This window comes from Syngnathus typhle, linkage group LG8 (genome assembly GCF_033458585.1).
Source record: "Syngnathus typhle isolate RoL2023-S1 ecotype Sweden linkage group LG8, RoL_Styp_1.0, whole genome shotgun sequence".
Lineage (NCBI taxonomy): Eukaryota > Metazoa > Chordata > Actinopteri > Syngnathiformes > Syngnathidae > Syngnathus > Syngnathus typhle.
In genome coordinates this window covers 6,366,460-6,387,710 of record NC_083745.1, presented here as the reverse complement: position 1 = coordinate 6,387,710, position 21,251 = coordinate 6,366,460, and the positions used below count along the sequence as shown (strand labels likewise).

Sequence of the window (21,251 nt, the reverse complement as noted above, 5' to 3'; positions counted from 1 at the left end):
TTTGATTTGGTTTTATTTATTCAACTTTTCCTGTTCCATAAAAAGCTAGTCATCATTGATGAAAATGTGGTACTGCATGCAAACAAAGTGAAGCTTAGATGTGATATATTTTCAATATAAAAAAAATCTAAAAAGACAGCAAGCATGCTGGAAGATTAGAAAAAAAAATATTCTGCTTATTTCCAAATGAGGGAACTGCTTCAAAGCTTGGCCCTGGCAGCAAGGTTTCCATGGTAACGCCGCTGATGCAGAAGACTGAGGAAGAGCAGCTATGGTGCATCGCAGACAACGTGCGTGCTTTCGATAAATGTTGACAAAGAACCTGTCAGTTAGATGAAACTGCGGAATAACGGAATGAGGTGGTTGATAATTCTCTTTTTTTTTTTTAAACAAGAGCAAGGAGAGCCTGCTCAATCTTAATGTCCGCAAGAGCTGCACTGAATAAAACATTCAAACTGGTATCATGTCATTTACACAGTGCTATCCCACCCATATGTATTTTTAGTAAAGCGGGTAGAACTCAAGGTCACCTCTCCAGTTTGCCCACAGTGGAGCGAGGTATGAGCTTCATGAATATTGATGAGCTCAGGTGGGCAACTCCCCTTACAGTTAGTTGCGTCCTTACACTCGGGCCCGGCGAGTGTTTGATGCATAGCTCAAATGGAGGCATTTACATAATTCAGTAAGTCTACATTTGAAAAAATGCTTCATGTCTCAGTAGTTTTATTTTGTTTACACAAGACCATTCATTTGTCACTAAACATGATGAGATCTTTTTTAAATTAAAAATACAGTACAATATAAAAATTTAAAATGTACTTTTTGCAGAATAGTCCATTGGTGCTCGAGTAACCCGTCGAGGAAGTCCTGTTAGTAGATTTGTTACAGTCTCCTGACTTTGACTGTGTACAACTACATAATTAAAAGAACACATTTAGTTGTAAATGTCAGTACATTTTCAGTTGACATTTCCCAGGAATGATGTGGCTCGGGGGCGACACAAGGCAAACCGTCTTTCCGAGAAAAGGAAATGATAGTTATCTCAGGAGATTAGTGACAGCAGTGCATCTCCAATCTTGACATCTCCTAAGTAAACAAAAAATCTATATATATTTGATGGAATGTGTCATTGTTAAACCAGACTGCCATTACCCTGCCATGGACTTTTAATCAAAAGACACACTATGCTTTGAAAACAGCACTTTGCAGAAACCCTCCTCTGAAAAGTTGCAACTGCGACTGGCTGTTGCCGCTGACAACGGTCATGCAAGCCCAAGTGGGACAGCAACAAACATTTCCACTTCACTAGCCCTCTCCATACAGCAGGCTGTTCATCGTCAGTGCCTGTCGGAGCATCCCTGACAAAAGGCATTGTCCGCACACCCAAACGCTCCTCGGTTCAACCCCGGCTGCCATTTGAAACGATGGATGGAGCTCGGTGGCCTGAAACCGTCAACAAAAACTCGTGCAAAACTTGCAGACAGAGATAAGATGTCCGATGGCAGCAATTGTAACAAGACTGTTGGTGCGAAAAAGCCCAAGTGGTCTTTGGAACAAACAAAATAAAATAGCTCTTTTTAGTTTCTCCTAGTATTAAATCATTGTTATAGTTATTTAATTTTGCATAAAGCCAACAAGACTGTTGTCTCCACTCACGTTGTGCTACTACTACAATAATCCAAATGTGTGTCTCGCTCAAATGAGAATGTTTTGTCAAATCTTGCAAAATCTTTCCTCTAGTAAAAAGCTCTTTGCTGTTGCCGCTGCACAGCTCAGGAGAGAAGCTTTAATTAAAATGCTGAACCGACAACTTGGCTGTGGCAGGCGGGGTGTGCGGATGTGTCTTGCCTGCTCATGTGCACGTGTCTAAGACACAGGTGGCTTATCTTGCATGTTGACGTCTACGTTTCCATTTTAGTTTTGATACACTGCGACTTTTGAGTGAGTGTGCGCACGATAATGTTTCAACCATAAAATAGTCATTACCAAGTGGACACGCCATTTAAACCCTCACCATCTCCAGACAAATCAGTCTTTGCACTCGATAAAATTTAGGCTAAAATATGCACATTACCTTTTATGACAGGATGACACATTGTATACTGACTGTATGCACAATTGCACCATTTCCACCAAGTTGCTCTTATTTATTCATTGCTCTTATTTATTCATTGTATGTGCCTTCTTGTTTTTACTTTTTGTATTGTTTACTTCAATGTGTAATACGTCTTGTCACCGTGGGATAGTAGGAAACGCAATTTCGATCTCTTGACGTGAAGAAATTGACAATAAAGGAGACTTTGACATTGTAATAGTTGCTATGATAAAAAAAAATATATATTTTGTTTAGTTCCTCAAAAAAAAAGAGGAACGCGTGGGCATATAGGTGCTCTTGAACAATACATCGACTGGTCATATAAAGTTGAGACGGACAAAAAAAAAGGACTGCATACAAGCGTGTTCCACAGTTCTAAGTAAACTACACTTTAAAGTAGGGAAGGCAAGCGGGGCAGCATTTGGCTTAATCCTGTATGTATCTGGGCCTCCACTCAGGAGGGGGACAGCCAGTGTAATAAGTGTGTCTGTCAGTTGACGACTACATCTGATGTCCCACTCCCCAAGTGACTGCTGTCATCTCAACAACCACAGCCGGTGAGCTAAATCTGTAACACACGCACACAATAACACACAGACAGACCTCTATCTTAAATTAATTTGTCAAAGCCAACATGCAGATAGTTATGTGTCTCCCTGTCAGCACCCCGCAGTTATGCGTTAAACCTTCACCCACCATTGTCAAATCGATGCTTATGCAATTATGGGTAACTATAATGGGAATCAGATTAAGGGCGAGGATGCAAAAATGTGCAATGGCTCATCAAATTAGATTATGACAAAGAGTAGCTCAGTGTTTTAATTTAACTGCACACTAATTACATCCATTCATTTTCTTTACCCTGGAATGGTCACCCGGACAACCCATTCACACCAATGGATGATTTGTTTTTTTCTCAATTTCAATGGCTTTTCTTTTAACAGCAAGAGTGAATCTCTTCCATAACGAGCGGAATGATAATGCCCAGAGGACGTGTGTGCTCGTATGCATGCAGCTCGACTAGCCATATCTTCTTTCAAAAGCAGACCAGTTTAAACAGTGGCTCTGTTGGTTAGAATTTGGTAGTGCATTACAATTCCATTACTTGATGACTTGCAATTAATTATCTTCTATACTCATATTCTCTTGACCACCAAAACTGAGGTTGCTCCATCTATTCATTTTCTGTACCAATTATCCTCAGCAGGGTCAAATGTGTCTTGGAGCCTATCAGAGCTGAATTTGGGTAAGAGGCAGTCAATCAAGGAAGTGTCAAGCCAGAGCAACACTGATAAATATTGCACACAGTTTTTGCATATGCATTCAATCTCGACGATACCTAGAAGTTGCATTAGTGCCTACGTGCCATTAAATTGTATCCCCAAAAAGTGTTGGCTAAAACTGACTGCCGAAGCAGAAACAACAACAAAAAAAAAAAGCCGCAAATTCAATTAAAAGTTTCAGCTAAGCAGAAAATTACCTTTGCTGGGACATAAAAAGGCGGCAGTTTGTTTTAATGGATCAGCATTATGTAGGAGCAGGAGGAAAACGGCAAAGGTGGTCAAGCGATGAACGGTTGAACCATGTTGGGTTGGATTATTGTGTAAAACATTTGATCAAAAACAAAATCCTCTAAGGTCTTTTTAAAGCCACAATCAATAGTGCTACACAGTCTGTCCGGAGGCAAAACCTGGAAACATTTATGATAAAGACGAGTCTTTCGAGCCCTGCTCTGTAGTTTACGAGCCGCGCTGCACTGCGGCGTTACATCTTCCTTTGATTGCGACAATAAAACCAGCTCACTATGGTCATGTCAAATTCTAGGAAGTAAGTCTTTCCATTGAGAAGCGGTTCACCATTTTAATGGGCTAAAGGTTGCATGAAATGAATCATTAAAGACAGAACTAAATTAAGCATTCTCTACCCCTAATGATACACATCCTGTCCTCACTCTGAATGGAAACTTTAAAATTAATGAGGCACTATTGTATTGGTGGACCAGATGAGATAGAGAACTGTGCATGCATTAAAACATTGAAAAACACTTAGCCTTGACTTGAGGAGGAAAACGCTGGAAATCAAAGCCGGCCGGCTATGTAAAGTTAAATGAATCAATGTTGGTAACGTTTTGTTTTGTTTGAAGCGCACATTAGCCAACTTGCAATGTTAAACTCTTAATATGGAAAAAAAAAATGACGGAGTAGTTAATACAGTTTTATCTTCAAGTGGATTATATCCATATTCATGATTTTGTCCAGTGTCTTGGAACAGATTGTGTTCAACCTCAGTCTATATTATTTATTATTTATATATTTACACAAAATTGGGTGTCAATCATCAAAGTGTGAAGGACACCATATGGGTCAGGGTCCTAAAATCCTGTGAGTGTTTTGTCGTTCGCACAGTTGACAGTTGACTCATGGACGTCACATCGAGTGTGTCAACACAGCCGAGCAAAGCCAGCGGAACGGTAAACAAAATCGCACGCGTGCCTTAGTCACCCTCACAATCCATGACAGGTGGCGTCGTATGCATCGGTTTACAGCCAGCATGTCTCGCCCACTCGCTCTGATCATCTGAATTAAGCCTGATATTTAATGACGGATTGATATTTATTTACAGCGATTTTAAACACGGCCACGTAGCAACCAGATTTACGCAATTAGTTTATGCTTATCGGAACACAAGCGACTAATTGCCAGCATCTTTTGCCAATCAGGGCCTTTCATTTGACGCTATCTGTTTGCAAACAAGCTGTAAACAGACGCGTTCATCTGAAACGTGGGGCTTGTTACTCCTGACTGCGCAAACTGGCAATCTGTGTTAAACACCTGTCGCAAGCCGCCTCTGCATACTCTCAGTTGACCCGTTTAATTGTGCAAAGTTGCATCACGTGAATGTGGCACAGGAAAGTGGAGCTAGGAATTTTCAGTTCAGAATATTAAGGGCACAGCACAAATTTAATCAGTCAGGAAGGAGAGATGACCTTTTAATTCTTGTCCTTCTTCGACGTGCTGACGTCAAGTGCCACAATGGAATTAGCGCGGAATTTGCCCTGCGTAACTTTAAGTGACTTTTACTATCATTCAATCAGCCTGTTTTGGATTTTTAGACAGATGTAGGGTGTGTTGATTTGCACTCGGAAGCTTTTGGCAGCAATTAGGCGTAATCATATTAGCCGCTCTCCTCCTAGTCTGCCGCCGGGCATACATGTGTCGCTTAACTCGAGCCGGGAATCGTCTGACAAGGTTGCGCGAGGGCCGACAAAGGAAGATGGATGATGAAAGGTCGACGACGGAATGCGAGGCTGTGGAACTGCCTCCCGTGGTATTTTGGATCTCAAATGCGATGACCTCGTTTCGGCTTGTCGCCACGGCCGCCCGGTCGTGACAGGAAGCAGGTGTCAGAGGTTAGCGGCCAAACAGCGGGATTAGCTCCATCAGGCTGCCATGCCTCGATAAGACAAACTCCTCCCCGATGCTCCCAGAAGGATCATGTGGTCATGAGGAGGCTCTCTCCCATCATGCATTGTGTCACCCCAAGTGTGTCTTTGTTGAGTAAGTCCATCCAAATCCAGCTTCCCCTGAGAGGGACCTTGCTGTGTCGGCAACTGTCTGTGCCCCCTCCGGTCAGAATGTCAGTGTTGTCAGTCAACCTCACTACCCCACCCACCCCAGGGAACCTTCCAGCAACAGACATTATGGCATCAAGTCAGCTGGTGTGATCGATTCTGTCATTAAGTCGACAGTACTGCAGTCTTATGTAGGTCAGATTTTTGGTGTTTCAACCAAAAATCTGATTTTTGGTTTCTTTGCTTGTCTGGCATCGGCAAGCTCTGAAAATTGGAAGAGTCTAGCAAGATGAGAAAGTGAGCTATAATTCATTTATCCTTGAGGTACAGCATGTCACGGACATGTTAATAGAACAGGGAGAAACTATTTAAAATGTGAGGTAAAATACATCTTATATGTCCTTGAAGATCATTTAAGGCAACCTGAACCTTAAAGATAGACTTCTTTGCAAATTATAGAAATATTTGGAATATTTCCAACATTAATACAGTAAAAAAATGTATTCCACAGCAAAACACACAAAAAAATAAAATTTTGCGGCTGTGTCCTTGGCTGTCCAAAATGGAGCACTAACTTTGCAAAGGTTTCCACACAAATTGGTTTATTTCTCTGTGGACTGAAAAAGTGCAAGTCACAGCATTGCACACAAGCAACATTATTTGCCGCAGCTCTCATTTTTAACCACGCAAATTTAATTTCGTCTCTCGGTTAAGACTCCATTATCACTACCAAAAAAAGCACCGATATTTACTACATAATACTCTGACCAAAAAAATCCTTAGATCTGGATAAACTCTACCATAAAATCAGCACAATCCAGAACTTGAGTACAATAATCTATTTTATTGGTCTACCTGTATGTTAAATCCAACAAACTCAATGTCCTTGTTGTGTGCCCAGCACTCCTGCAAGCAAACAATCAAATTCAATGAAATCCCAACTTCCTCGACAAGTACAGTAAATGAACGCGTATGCACTCTCGGGCAAACGAGCGCCACAAACCCCATCTTCAAGGTGGTCGATCAAACATTTAATTTTGCTCCAGTTGCTGACAGAGGTCTAGCACACCGGCCCGTGGGGACTAGGAGAACTTTATCGACTTGCGCCCAGAGTAGCCCAGCAGCTATTACAGCAGCCATGAGTGACTCGCCCAGTCAATAGACTTTCTATTAGCGCACCGTTCCCTCAGCCCTATGTCAGCACACACACACACGCGCAAACGCACACAGTTCTGGCAATGGCGGCTCGCAGGCTATAGGAAGGTCAGCAGTCAGAGCAAACCCCTCAGGATTATGTGCCATGTTAGTAAATAGAGAACTACCATTGGATCAATAACAGGAACAAATAGGTGATAAACTCTACTAAATATACATTAAATGACTCGTCATCAATTACACCAAGACAACAAAAAAGGGAGCACGGTCATTTTGCACATTCCCAAAGTGACATTTATGGCAGTCAGTGACTTTGAACTCACATTCCCGAGGCAACTTGAGGCCAAATAGGCTGAGCTGTGAAGTCTTCACTTGTTTCCCTCCAACAGAGGGAATAATTGCCCAGGCAAGGAGCCACGTTGATGGTAGAATTCCCCTCACCCCCGACCCCCCTCCAAAAAAAAACATCATTAATGATGGCACACTGCTTAAGCAGACAAAGATTCATCTGAGAGCACTGCAGAGAAAAGGAGGTAAAGAAAACAACGGGGAGAACTTTCAGATCAACAATGGTATTTGGATTACACAATCGCATCAGTACCCCCCCCCCCCCCCCCCTCCATAAGGATTATGAATAATACAACCACTGGTTATTCATTAAAATACCTCCTTCCAAGTGCTGCGAGAAAGTACTTTGTACTCCCTTAGCCAAAAAAAAGCTTTGGTTCAACAAAAACAAATTCTCCCAATCAAACAATCGGCGTGAACAGTGCATCAAAACAAACCAGTAAACAATTCATCATTAGCGTGCTAACTAAAATGCAAAACCAGGCAAGGGCACAAATAACATGAGGGAATGCAAATCAAGCTTGCAGCGATGACATCAACAAAACATCTTTTTTTTTTTTCCTCAACTTGGAAAAGAGCAAGATTAAACCCACAACATTCTCTCGCCTGGCATTCTGATGAATATGTATTTACTTTGAAGGACTTTGCCTGTTTTCCTGGGACGGGGCAGAAGCGTGGCTGATCGCAAGGATGAAGCAAAAGCGAGTAAAATTAGGAAAGACAGAGCAGAAAAATGTTTGCTTTCACTTGGATTCATCGTGACAAGCACGCCACACGAGTCCAAAAGCACCCAAATAAAATCTCTTCTTTGTCCAATGTAATGCTGTTTAACTTTTATAAAGCCAAAATAGCAATGATGCATTTTTTTGGACTCTAAACACAGGAGGGTCAAAATGGTTTCCAAATTCACAAGCCTTTGACTTTATAGATTCTACTAATTGTTTTTGGCTGGTGCATTTCCTTCTTAATGTGCCCTAGAGTTTTTAATAGAAAAGAAAAATTACCATAACGTCATTTTAATGCGAGGCTCGGCTGGCAGAGGAGGATAATGTATTGTTGCTACCTACTTACAACTTTACATGCATGGATAATTATATTTTTTTATGAGCTACTTGTACTTTTTCTCCTATTCATTTTCATAGAATGCCCGTGGGATTGCTTGTGGCCTCTAGTGGATGACAGTAATTCAATCATAGTAGGAGTTTTTGTGTGTGTGTGTCTAATAACTCGTGCCACCAAGTCCCCCAGATGAGAAAGGACAAAGCGACGGGCGTGGGCATTGACATACGAGGACGACGACGACTGACAACTTTCTCCTCAAGGTTGTCTTCATTCACGTCGCATTACAGTGACAGAGTCCACCAAATGCATCGCTTCCAGCACACCAAACACACTAAAGAGCTGATGACGGCTAAAAGGCCGTATTTGCAGGCGCTCTTTCCCAAGGAATTTGTCTAATTTGAGCAAAAAGCAGGATGGCGTTGTTTATTTATGGAAGCTCGCTCTTTCCACTTTCTCACTGGCACACGGTAGGACATTTTCTCCCGTAGGCACGACAAAAGCAGCAACCTTGTTATGGCTTAATCATGCATACGGAAAAGAGACGGGCACAAATGGGAGGGACACGTCAGGAACTTGACAGCGTGTCAGCCGCACGTACTTTTTGTTTGTCTTACAAAGACACCATCTTTGCATCTCAACAGGCAGGGAATGGAGATTTTCATTTTAAGGAGGGACGATTGCACTGATTTGCCAAGCACGCAAATGTTTTAAGGCAATGGGGATGAAAAGCAAGCCAAAAAAATGAAAATACATGGGGGGGGGGAAAAATGATGATTGGGGAGGTTTTTTTTTTTTTTTTCTTTTAAACAAGCCCTCACATAAGGAATTTTCTGGATTCTCTCCGGCATATTATTGCACACTCTCTCACTTTCTCCTTTTAAACTTTTTGTGCAATTTTTTTTTTTTTATAGAGTCATCATTTTAACTGCAATGTCAGCTCAAAGAAATAAAGCAGAGTGGGATAGTTAGAGAATTCAATTATATCCGAACTGTACCCTGGAAAGATGAAAGTATCGGCCAGACACCTGGCCGTGACAGTGAGTGGAAATAAAAGAAATGTAGACACTGCCGCACAAAGATTGAAGCGTGCAATTGTCCAAAAATGGGAGACATTTTCATGAGCATACATTCTCGTTTCTTACTTTACAATTTCAACAATCATTTAGCATTCATGAAGAGGAGACTCAAAATCAAAGCAGCATCGTATATTCACTATCATCCAGTGGCTGAGCTAGGATTTTTTTTTTCCTTGGGAGGGGGCCGTGGGGACAAGGATGTCAAACTGAAACTCCAACATTCTTCAAATTTGCTGGAAATGTAAAAAAAACAATCAGAAAAGTTGGATAGTACCCAAAAAGTCAATTATCTGGCCTGGTACCCGAGGGGGTCGAAGAATATTTAAAAGGGGGCAAGTGGCTTTGTGGCCCCTACCCAGCTCTCCAGTGCTATCATCATCAGCCACACTTGCAAATTAGCCTCCAACAAGCAGATGAAGACAATTAGGAGTGACGGCAAACATTTTGTAAATTTGAGCATTAACCTGGTCATAATCGTCACTTTCTCGATGAATTAACAAAAGCATCACTCATGTCCAGACAGTTTGCTTGTTTTGTGGTCTCATAAAGTACACACCTGACACATGAGTCATCCAAAAAGAGATTATAATCTGAATCGGACAAAGAATACATTTCTTTATCGGTGGGGAATGGACTGAGACAAACAAAGTCTCACATTCAAGAATATTAAAGTCTAATATCTGCACAGGCAACAGCTGTGAGCCCGAGCAAAGTGCAAATCTGTCCTCAGCACCTCTCCTTTTATTCATCGGCTCCGCCAGCCAGCTCGGTAAAGACGAGTGTAATTGTTGTGGGTGCGAGGGTAATCCTTTTTTGCTTTTCGAGCCAACTTCGCAAACCCCTGAAATAACTTGGCAAAAGGAGCAGAGACGCTTTCAACTGCTGGGATTGGGTGCAAGCCCATGAGAGACAGAGAGAGAGAGAGACATTTAGACTTCTTGGAAAGACTAGGATGAAAAAAGTGAAAAAGTGGAACGACCGCAGGATGAAGCATGAAGATGAGAAAAAAAAAGGAACATGTATGGGAAATGGGCCTGCCAGCCTGCACGGGTGCTTATGTGCACCAGACTGGGTAAGCCTCCCTTTATTTGCTGTAAGGATTAAGGGGACAGCTCCGACACATGCACATTCTCGGTCTTAACGCGGTGCCACGCTTGCTCACGACTGGTGAGGGGGGATACCCGAGAGAGGGAGCGATGGGGGGAAAAAAAACGGGCACACAGCACTGCAAAAAAATGATGAGCTCATGCTGAAGGCTCCACGGCGGGATCAGAAGCGGCGACAAAGATGGATTTTAATACGCCGAGCGCGACACTTTGAAGGCCGACACATGCTGATGACTCTTCAAGAAGGCTAGCGAGCGATTAGCGGCGGGATCATGCAGAAACGTCATCGCTGCTGACAGGTCGCTTTGTTCCCGGTTGGCATTGCTGCTCGGATATGGAAATATTAGACAATGCTTCAGCCTGGTTCACACGCTACCCGTTTTATTTTTAGATCCTTTCACCAGTTTATGAAATGTGACACATCCGACACACCAGGGGGGTAAATAGCATGTGTTTTCCACTGGTCGGAATTTATCGAGGAAAATCAGTCCCAGCAGATCAAATGTCATTCCAACAATTTTGCTGCAAAGTTTTACAATGTAGACCAACACAGAACACCCCCTCTCCGTTTCTAATGTCACTTTTGAAGCTCATCTAGCAAGGTCACCTCTAAATACAAAGTGAGTGAACATAATGAAATCAGTTAATTTAATTCAGTGTTCTTTGCCCGGGGGACCACAGACTATAATCACTACTTATTATATATTAGGGTGTGACGGATCTGTGATTAGAGGCCGGCGTAGTTGTACTTTTGTCAACACGTACCATCTAAGAAAAGATTGTAGTCAAGTTTTACATTATCAACTCATATTTTTTTAGACTTTGACCAGGGGCGCAGCTAGAACATTTTTCAGTGGGGTATCCATATGAACAAGTCCATGTAAAAAGCACTGTTTTGCTGAGCTGAATTTATTTGATAACCGGCCACCTCTTTGTTACCGTTGCCACCACATAGCGCCGCCCCTGGCTTTGTGCAAAGTTTTAATCAGCTGCAAAATATGCCCACCCCAACATCTAACATTGAAAGTACAAGGTCTTCTTGCCAATACTCAAAGCAGACATTCATCAGGGGGCCCTGCTCAGTATGACCATGACTTCAGTGAGGCGTTTTATCACACTGACAGCCGAAGCCGCTCAAGGGTCTTTTGTGGACTGATTTTTGTTTAGTTACTCGACTTTCGCAACACAACATCATCATCACCCCAGTGTACGCCAGACACGCTTTCCAAACACACCCGTGACCTACATATGAAACACACGCACACACAGAGCAAGTCTTTCAATTAAGATTCCAAACAGCCTCTGTTCCATCTCCTACTGGGGCTAATCCTCTCTGATAGCCAACTTTTCCCCCCGCATTGACATGAATACAGAGGTCAAACAAGATTTTGTCCTCCAAAAGGAAAGTAAGACAAAAGATCATTTCTTCTTTGGTGATGCTAATTACAACAGATGTTTTCAAAAACTGTTGCTTGGATTTGGAATGTTAAGAAGGAGTCTGTAAGCCCACAAAAAAAGTCTACAGTCCTGGATCTGTTTCTGGTATTTCCCAGGGGAAACATGCACGGCTTGTATTAAACATTAGAGGTTCCAAATTAGATTTTTCAAAACCACACTGAGGGTTTTATTTTTTATTTTTAAATCTCCATGGTGCTACGCCCGCATGCAAGTACAAACACCTACACGTTGGACACACTGCCAACATGTTCAAATAAAACTTAGAGGCCGACACTGGGCAGCACTGAAACAGCATTTTTGGCCACAAATAGTGTTGTTATATTATATTATATTATATTATATTATATTATATTATATTATATTATATTATATTATATTATATTATATTATATTATATTATATTATATTATATTATATTATATTATATTATATTATATTATATTATATTATATTATATTATATTATATTATATTATATTATATTATATTATATTATATTATATTATATTATATTATATTATATTATATTATATTATATTATATTATATTATATTATATTATATTATCAGCTACTGTCAAGTGGTAGTTTGAAGATGGTGTTGGCTGATGAGAAAAACATTTAAATTAGTATCTGCAAAAAATGTTGCCAGAGTGTCGCTCACGCAATGGGAGCATCACAAAATTGGAGTCGAGTGAAGTTTTCCTTTATCTAAATGGATCGTGCTAGACTAGCCTGTCGTCCTACTTCCATCAATCACGCGCAAGGAGAGAAGCAATAAAGAATTTTTAAAAAAAATGTTTTGATGGATAGATCAGCCTCCTCCTGTCACATCTGCCAGTTATAACGTCATAGCTGAGTTTTTCATGTTGACTTCACATTCAAGGTTACAGTAACAGCATGATAAAAACATTCAGAAATTCCCATTTTACGAAGTAGGACATGTCAAAAAGTCAAGTGTGGACTTGACTTGAACTTTTGCAATGTTATCTTCAATAATCTAAGCATTAATACACTAAGTAAATCTATTGAGATTTTATTTTAAGTATTAACTTCTAATTATGACATTCCTTCTAGATGGCAATAGAAACATCAACAATTTGTAGCACAATAATAATTTAGGTGGCAGTCCTCGATTGACTGCTCATAATTTGGTCGACTGTGTGAAATTGATTTGTCAATGAGTCAGGTCTAAAAGCAATTAGGAAAACTGAAGTTCACGACTTGGAGCACCACTAGTTTACTGTCGAAAGAAAAACAACATAATATAACAGCTATGAGAACTTGAGCTATACTTGAAAGCTGATTATGTTTATTTCCTAGTATTTTGTGCGTGGGTCGTTTCATGTATCCACTAAATGTAAACACGGTGGCATGAGATGATTAAAAAATACCTTAATTAATTTAAAAAAAAACTGAATTGGCTCTAAATTCAAATTAGCCACTTATCTACATGATGGGGCCATGTGGATCTCATTAGAAGAAGGTTCATGTCGGGGTTATACAGTACACAAATGAAAGCACTTCTTACCAAGGACTAATGTACCATCCATAACCCTCCTGTAATGAGTGAGCTCTGACAACACATTTACACAATCCCAGCCTCTCCATCCTTGCCCAGTTTTAGGAGCCTTTAGAGGTGGTGGTGATAGGGGGGGGGGGCTCAGGGGGTATTTAGCTGCCGAGGATTAATACAACTCTCGCTGCTCATCTAATCCTCGTGTCGAGTGACTGTCAAAACAAGAGATTTCTTATGAACTTGCAAGAAGCTCCACTTCAATCGTACACGGGTGCACATATGCGCACATGGGGCACATGAAGACCGTGGCCTACTTATTGAACCGAGGCCCCGTGCTGACTTTAAGATGCTGACCCTAGACGACTAAGGGCTTTGTAGAACAGAGGATGAGATAATGTTAGCAAATGGGAGCAACAGTTCAAATCCACATTCCTTATTTGCCCTTTGCTCCATTGTCTCTTTTAGCCAATAACATTGACTATGACTCCCCATCAGCAAGTAATGCCTCATCTCCATTGACTTTCCTCTCACCCAATTGCCAGTCTTGAGCGCGGGTATTAAGAAAAGATATTTTCTTACTCGTGTGGTCAAAATTGACATCGCTTGCCTCACAATATGAAATACAAGTTGAAGTCAAAATATGTTCTCCGCCAATAACTGAGATGTACAAAGAAAAATGGACTGAATGGATGATCTCAAATTATTTTTCCATGCTTGGGTGGCTGACATCACAATACGCACTGTTCATATAACTATTAACAATGAACTCCTGGCTGAAGTCAATGAATACACCTTGCTTTTCACGATGCAATGTTTACAAATAATGATAATGCAAATGACTATAGCTGGACAGATTTTGCTTGCTGGTATATTAAAAGCTGGAGCCAGAGAAGTGGGGCACCGACTAGGTATTTGCTGTTTTTCCCGAATATGCTTTCCACTTTACATGTAATGAATGTTTATCAGCGTATTGTGAAGAATTTGTTTAGGTCTGTTTAAAAAATGTTTCGCATTGAGAGACCCCACAGGCCCCCAAGGAAAAAAAAAAAATCCTAGCACCGCCCGTGGTTATATATTGTTATCTAGTAATGAATAATCTAATTATTATTTCAAAACGTTACAACGCTGTTAGAGTTCCCAATAATACAATTTGATATATTACAATGCACTCGACATCATACTCCACACTCATCCCAACAAATTTACCCAACAGAGATATTGTAAACCAGCAAATGGTCGGAGAGCAGTCCAGGGTGTGCACCGCCTCTCACCCATGACCTTGATCGAGACATGAGTAAATGAAAATGAATGGGTAAAATAAGAGACCCTTATGAGCGAATTTACCCAAAGGTTACGTGTTTTGTGTGTCAATTTATTTGTAGCTTCCAAAATGCAATCAAATGTGTAGAAACAAATGTGTGATGTCTTTTGTAGGACATGGGGGTTGGAGAAAAGAAAGGAGGCTGATTTCATGACTAAAACAAGCCCCAGGCTTCTCCAGATGTCTCATCTGAATAAATGAGTCCTTTTAATCAATAAGTCATCTGCCCTCAGTGAAGAATAATGAGAGGCTACGGGAGTTTCCGTGACGCCGACGGTGTTAAATACAAGCTCATGCACGCATGCTAATGACAAAAGGTAGTACTTTACTGCCAAGTTAAAAATTAATCAAATGCATATGATGGGAAGTCAAATATTCATGAATCTATATCATGGTGGAAAATCAGAGTTGCAACAGTTGCATTGCCTAGATTTAGATTAATTGACAGGTCTTATTTGAGTCAGACAACTAACAGTTACTCAGCGTAAATATTAAAACTAGATAGTCAGCGTAGCACTAATCAAAAGTGGATCGACTCAGTTCCCTAACAAAACATGGAAAGGGAAGGTGAAGGAGCAACGCAGATAAATCGACAGGAAGATGAATCGCGCAGAAATTCGAAAAACAAAGAGCACGCCAGCGGAAGGAAGATAAATGAGACCGACACGTTGAAGACGACGCTATCACGATGACAAAACGAGATGGGTGAATGCGAGAAATTCTTGGTTTCGTGTGTTTGCTTGTGTTTTGAATATTTAAATAGTTCTCACACATTTTAAACAAATATATGTGAACGTTTAAAAATAGCAAACATAATGAATACAGCCATTAAGAGACGTGGCCTGTGGAGATGGCGCGTGACGTCTGCCAGCTGATGCGAGGTTTAGATGGGTTTCCAGAAAATAGTCTGTGATGTAACACAATGTTGTTCAGGTTCAAGTTGTAAGCATGGAGAACAGGAGTAGGGTGGTGGGGTGGGGTGGGGTGGGGTGGGGATAGGCGTTCCCCGGCAAAGACTCAGACAGGACTCGGACAGGGTGGCAAATGGAGAGGGGTGGAAAATGGCATCTGTTCCCTCCCATCCTCATTCTTCTCACTCACACTCTCCCGCTCAAAACGATTGCTCTCTCAACTCATGAATATTTCATTTTCATATTTCTGAAGAGAAGTAAGCAGTTTGTACTTGCGCTCCTCTGCATACTAACGACGCTCCATCTTTTCTGGGGGGGGGGATGTGGAATGAAGATGTTGGGATGAAGGCTGGGGAAGCCTAATCAGCAAAATCTCCGTCACTCGCTCAGTAAACTCACTTCCGATGGCTTTAAAGCTTCAAGAAAGAAGGTTCGAGATGTCATGACATTAGAATCTCTTTGGGTTTTTTTTTCTCCCTGCAGTTTTGATTGGGTGATTTCTCAGGTTTCCAATTAGGTCACGGTGGAAGAACCTCCCTACGGTAGATTTAAAATGGTACGGTCCCCTCGCCTAAGATCATCTTTGTAATCAAGAAAGTAGCCTGCCACCTTTTAAACTTCTAACCATTACAAAGGTTTACGCTCTCATTGTCATGGTTTCATATTTCTTGCATACCATTATTGTATGCATGTGTGTGTGTGCGCGATTTGTGCACGTGTGTATCCTGTAGAGGTGCGGTGTGCTGCCGAGGCCGAAACCTGTCTTGAGCAATTAACGCTAAGGCTCCAGTGGCCCGAACTTATTTAAGATCCACAACACATTAAGTAACATACACACACATTGACATCAATTAGGCCCACAACATCCTACCTTCGAGCTACCAACGATTAAATGCATCTCGATTGGTGACCTTGTGCTGCTTAGTGACCCACTTGTGGAGGGGAGTTATTTTTAAGAACCTTTAACTGAGTTGGCGACTGAGTTTTAAAATAGTACAAGTGGAGGGAATGCATTTTTTTAAAAACACAAAAGAGACAGAGTTCAAAACAAAGCTACAGCTACTAATTAAAGCTGCAAAGTTTTTGTAACGACTTAACCAGTTCGGAGTTAAGTTAGTGATCGACTTCCATCCAAATTCGATTTACGTTGCTGACATGGGAATAAAATCTTGTCGTGAACCAAAATCCTCCTGATTCAGATTTTGGCACCAGATAATATTCCTACATTTGTGTTTTCACTATTTGCAGCAGAGTATGTTCCCTATTTTTACTCAAATAATGGCCTTCACTCCATCCGTTGCGGTGTCTCTGAATTAGACTTCCTCAATTAAAACCAGAATAAAACAGAATGCCAAAGGGGAGGACACGGAAACTATGAATGGATTAACCATTTAGCTCCATGTGTGTACTTGTGCGTCAGCGCTTCAGGAGACATTTGCCCGAGGAGGAGGCCACACAGATTGGTGTGAAGCGAGGAGCCAGCTCAGATCTGCTTAGCATCGCCACGCGTGTCACATCATGTCGGATGGCGCCGCAGTTACATGGGAAAGGGGGGGGACAACATCACGTTGAACAACAACCCTGTGACAAATGCAGACGCACCCCTTCTGTCAAGCAGGCCTGAGGAGGTTGCTTGCCTACACATACATTGTAATATGCTATGACACCGTCGGCACCTACATATTTTCTTTTCTACGCATGTTGTCATCTCGAAACTCCGTTAAGTATATGCTCGGATGTGACAGTGCATGAAGCAATATTGCATGACAGATTATCAAAGCGCTTTAACGTTTGTGACTATTGTTGTAATTTAAACGGTCCGACTGTAGTTTAGCAACAACAACAAAAAAGTCAAATCGGAAAATGATGACGCAATTGTGGGGAATCAGGAGCCGTCAAAGGCAGATAGAAGTTTTTGGCGATGAGCCTGTACAGAGGTGAATGGAGAGTGATGTAAGGCAAGTAATATTGGAGGGAAAGAGAAGACGGGCAGGCAGACAGACTTCGGACATTAACAGTTGTAGAATGTGTCTGAAATATGACGACGAGAAAAAATCGAAGGTGGAAACTACGGACTAAAGTTTGGGAAGACACGGCTATTAAAAAAAGGACAACAACGACAAAAAAATGCTCTTTACAATTATATGTCATATGGAGTGGCCATTTTGTACTGCCACTTGCTGTCGGCTAATCTCATCGGCTCATCTCACGTGATCAAACCCAGAAAACAGATGAGCCTTGGCAGAAATGTCTCTGCCATTGAAAATCGGTACAGAAAGAGGGAGGGAATCAATGAGGGATGATGGGATTGGTGACATGAAGGCCATGTGCATCAGAGCCATAGTACAGATGAAGGAATATCCTATTTTCTCCACTAAACTTGCAAGAAACCCTGGAGATTTAATTAATCTTCACTCGCCTCTCGCTGCTTTGGGCTGTAACACATTCCTAGACACCTTCATCTTGACGAAAATACTAAATACCCCCGTTCAGGTACCAACCAATGGATTGTCACTACAGTCACGGCTACCCGGAGCCACACTAACACCAATGAGAGAGACAGATATTATTAGAGAGATATTATCACTACCTCGGAGATAAACACCCATGTGGTGTGATTAATCCAAAACTAGAATCTTCTAATTCTGCATCTGCCTTCTACCAGTGGAAGGCAGGCTGAATAATTGAACAGTGAACATAAGATTCATGAAAAGCTCAGCTTGCCAGAGCGCTTTAAGGGGGCCGGTGGGGGTGGAGGGGGGACCGAAATGCTCTATGACGCTATGCTCCAGAAGCTGCCAGAGGAAGCAATAGACTCATCCATATTTTCTATTTCATCACATTCGCTTCATGTTGTACACAGCAGAGCAGCAGCAGGAGGCGGGGCTTTGAAAGAAGTACTCCATTGTTAATCTCTGAGATTATGCAAAACCTACGGAAATCAAATTGAAAACCTTTTTGTTTATTTATTGTGGAGCACCGATTTCATAATGGCGGACATGTTTTGTTCATTTTCATCGTAATTTCCGATGATTTATTTAGTTCTGTCAGTATCAAAGGTTGCTTTCTTAAGATTTGGCCTTGATTTTAAAAGACTCATCTCAAATGTCACAAGACTTCATTCAATGACCATCTTTATTTATTATCCAAGCGTTAAAAAAAAGTACTGATCAAAATTTTATGGTTATAAATGGCTAGACCATGCTGTGAAATCCAAAGGTCATCCCTGATATTAAAGGTCACAATTTTAAAGGTTAAGATGCTGTCACTTAAGATGTTTTGTTTCTATTTGTAAGCCTTCAACATATGACAAAATGTATTACATGATGTACTACTTTTAGCTAGACATGAAAAGGAAATATATATTCAGTTTGACCAGCAAGCAATCATGGGGGGCAGCAAGTACAAAAACGTGAAATTCAATCGTAAACAATGTATTGTAAATTTGGGGACTTCAAACGTAACCTTGTGGGACACCTGGAAAAGGAGGACCAGTGGATCATTTGTATCTATTGATGCTAGTGAGCCCGGTGTACTACGTTACGTGTAGGCAATGTATAACTAAATAAAATAATGATTCCTCACAAGGGTTCATTTGAGCCATGCTTTGTCGTGCACGTGGGACCCGTTTTCCAAAGGTGACCCTGCTAGGGGCATCAAACCCCATGTGTAGCTCCTTGGTTCATTGGGAGACACAAACATAAGGTGGCGGCTCATGGAGAAGCATTCTGCTCATAGTTTATTCTATTTCAAAGCACAACCCCCAGCCCTCCACACATGCCATTCTCTTTCGTTCTATTTTGCATTTGAAGAAGTGAAATATGCTGGCTATAACTTGATAAATGCGGTGTGTTATTTCAGTAGTTGTATTGTGTTCATGAGCCGCCCTCTTGTTAACGCATGAAAGCGACAGTCTGTCTCAAAGCGCAGACAATCGTGACAGAGTCTTTTGTTGCTTGTGACAGGGAATTAAACATCAGTATTTTCCTGCAGTTTGCTGGGCGAAGTAAAATCACTTGATTGATTGAAACGGTCTGAATACAATAAAGGACTTTTCTCTCGCTTAAACGAATAGAAACAATAGTAGCTGGAGAATGGGTTGCAAAGGCATGATCAATTTCAAGAATCTTTTCATGGAAAGTTAGTCTAAGGAATTTTGGAATGTTTTACAGTGACAATTTGCCATCACATACAAACACGGAGCTGTGCAAAACCTAATGTAATAGAAAAGCATACTATCAAAATGTTGTTTGTATTATCTTAACAAATGTCAATACATAAAAATCTACAGGAGACAAAAGTCAGAGTCAATGTCAGGGAACAGTGGTCTCACGAATAAATAAATAAATGAATAAATCTTTTGTAATAAATCCTATATCTAATTTATTTTTTTTCCAATTTGGGTCTCCATTCCAAATACTCTTTCAAACCCAATGTTAAAAAAATAATAATATTAATTACGGGAAATGTTATTTCTCATGACATGCCTGGATTTTGCACCTTTTAATGATGACTATAAATAATGTCTGCAAAGTGCGCATAGCAGGAGAGCAACCTCTCACATTATGTAAAGTATACTGAACACGTTTCCTGCGAGTGTCTTAATATTGATGCATGTCTCTAAAAGCAACATGCAGCAGAGCCATCATTATAGATGCATATGCCATTAAGGCTATCTGGAAGCGACGACACGTCAACGCGTAGACATGTGACCGAGTCGCATACTGGGGCCAATCAAAGGTGATCTTCGATGTTACTTCATGTGATCATGTGTCAACATTTCACATTACACACACGCAATGCTTTTGATGATGTCACAACTCGTATGTATATATAGTCTATGTGATGTGATTGTCACTTTTAAAATAAGACAAGGCTTTTTTTCAACTTTTACCTTGGCAAATTATAAACTCCAAGTTTTAATTGTATGACTTTTTAGTATGCATGATCATCCGAAAGACTTTTTCCCCATTTCAAGATTTTCCTAGGCCCACACTTAAATATCATTAAGGCTATTTTTAATAATCTCCGTCAAATTTCAAAAGTTCAAATTTGTCTCGAACAGGGTTAACAGTGTTTCAACCCAATTTTATGACTCACTTGTCTTCCACCGTGCATCTCAAATAAGTTGGGTTCTTAAAGTGACAATGCCTGCAGGGAAATGTGTTCAGACCCATTTCCGTTGTAACCTTCCGATTATCCCGCTTTGAAGAAAGACTTTGGAGTGCAAAGTGATGAGGAGGAGGGATGTCTGCTCTAAAGGTTGACTTTATATTTTTTCCCCCTTGATCTGCGGCAGACGTTCTTTTGGGGGATGGGGGGGGGGCCTTCCGGGGGCCTTTTTTCCACTAAGGATCTCATCCGTTTTCGCACCCTGTCACATCCTCCCTGGAAGTACCGGGTGACTTCAAAGGTGTTGCTGGAAGTGCACTAAACCGGGTTCTATACTTGGCCTTGAAGCCTTTCTAGTGCTGCATTTGCATTTCTGTGAATGTTTTCCTCACATTATTAAATGTACAGTAGTGGAGCTCTTTATGTGGTTTACAAAGTGTGCAAAGCAATGGTGGTCTGAATGCTCAAACATGGCCATTGGGTTGCCATGGCTATCTCAGGGACTCGGCAAAGATTTTTT

The 21,251-nt window shown here is 41.1% G+C and overlaps 1 long non-coding RNA gene across 1 annotated transcript in view; it reads right to left on the bottom strand.

Annotated features, from left to right (window-relative positions):
• The window catches only part of LOC133158503 (uncharacterized), a 46,355-nt gene that overhangs the window by 11,602 nt on the left and 13,502 nt on the right, over window positions 1-21,251 (bottom strand). The window lies entirely within an intron of this gene.